Source organism: Schistocerca nitens, chromosome 11 (genome assembly GCF_023898315.1).
Source record: "Schistocerca nitens isolate TAMUIC-IGC-003100 chromosome 11, iqSchNite1.1, whole genome shotgun sequence".
Classification (NCBI taxonomy): Eukaryota; Metazoa; Arthropoda; class Insecta; order Orthoptera; family Acrididae; genus Schistocerca; species Schistocerca nitens.
Genome location: NC_064624.1, coordinates 53996741 through 53998802, shown reverse-complemented (window position 1 = coordinate 53998802; position 2062 = coordinate 53996741).

Sequence of the window (2062 nt, the reverse complement as noted above, 5' to 3'; positions counted from 1 at the left end):
AACTTTCCAATACATGACATAATTAGGTTAATTTAACAACATACTTAAGTTAATATAACAACTTAATTTTTTGTGTTTTTTTTGTTTTTTGTTTTTCTTTATTTTTTTATTATAATTTTTTTAATATTTTTTTCCTTAATTTATATCCAAAAATTCCTCTACGGAGTAGAAGGAGTAGTCATTCAGAAATTCTTTTAATTTCTTCTTAAATACTTGTTGGTTATCTGTCAGACTTTTGATACTATTTGGTAAGTGACCAAAGACTTTAGTGCCAGTATAATTCACCCCTTTCTGTGCCAAAGTTAGATTTAATCTTGAATAGTGAAGATCATCCTTTCTCCTAGTATTGTAGTTATGCACACTGCTATTACTTTTGAATTGGGTTTGGTTGTTAATAACAAATTTCATAAGAGAGTATATATACTGAGAAGCTACTGTGAGTATCCCTAGATCCTTAAATAAATGTCTGCAGGATGATCTTGGGATATGTATGAAGCCCTACTTCTAAGGAAGTTTTGACAGCAGACGACTTCATAAAATGGTGCCAGTATATTGAGACAATGCATAAAAAAAATTACATGCAAAAAGTTTGAACAGCTTCCAAACATTGTATCGATGTCCGTGATGGAGGAAGCAACTGGTTTCACAAGTGTTCTTCATCAGATAGTGAGAGAGAAAGTTCAGAAGGCACTTGGATTGCAAGGCGAGCAGAAAACTGAGACACTACAAGAGGTCATAAGGGAGGAAGTGGAACAGACATTGAACCCAATCTGTCATCCTTCATTTCCATTTAAAACAGTGAAAAAGTCAAGACCCAGGCGGAGTTACATTCGTACAATGCCACATGAAGAACCTGTTTGGGCACCAAGGAAGACTGACACCTGGAGGACCCAGGATAACATACCAGTGTGTTTCCACTGTTGACGACCAGAATATGTGGTGCGTTGTTGTTGAGAAAGGCCGCTGATATTTGGCAATGACTGCGACAGACGACAGCAGAAAGATCTTAGCTGATAGCAACTCAGGGACGACAAAGATGAACAAGAAGGGGTGGGTGCAGGATGATGTAGGTCACCATTACCGCAAGCTAGCTGCTGGAGAAGACACTCCCCAACATGTCGATCAAGGTCTCCATCGACGTTTAGAAGCTACAGTCGATCATCTAGCTGCCACAACATGGAAAACTCAAGGGTGCGACCTTCCTTGGAGGTGAGGCCGCCGAAGAGAGAAATCCTCCACTGTCAGTCACTACAAAAATGATAGGAAACTAAGTCAATATCTTCATGGAAGTCTGACCAGAAGAAGCTCTTGTGGCCTCTGGAGCATCATATCAGTCATCATTGACATATGCAGAAAACCGTATTTGTCAGCAACAAAACATCTCTGCTGAAAGTGGCTAATGGGAAATATGTAAAACCTACAGGAAGATGTACCATTCGTGTCGGTGTAAGTGCCCATACACAGCCCTTAGAATTCAACATCTTACAAGTGTGTAGTCATGACGTCATTCTCTAATGGGAGTTTTGAAAGCTTCTCAGGCTATTATAGATTGTGGTCGCTCAAAGATTATGCTAGATGAGATGAGATACTGTGGACACGAAGATGCAAATCTGAGTATGTGGAGACTATGTGTGCTGGATGAAGTGATCATTTCTGCTGTCAGTGCTACAAAGGTAACTGTCACGTGTCATGCCATATATCAACCCATGCATCTTGTAGTGTAATGTAAGAGAAGCATACCACTGATGAATAACTTGCCCATCCCAGCTTCTGTCATCTTGCTTAACAGGGATTCAGAGACTTGTGGATAGTTAACTGTCATTGAGAACTGCAGATCTTTCCGAGATGCATGTGCATAGCAAACACTGAGCCTTTAATTGAAGAACAGCTGAGCATCATAGAAACCTCCCATGCCATTAATAAGATAACTGACAAGGACGTTTACCATCTTCCATGAATTGACGATACACTAGAGTGTCTGAAGGGGCCTACATTTTTCTCAACCATGGACATGTACTCAGGATACTGGCAAATCGAAGTAGATGAGGCTGGTCATGAGAAA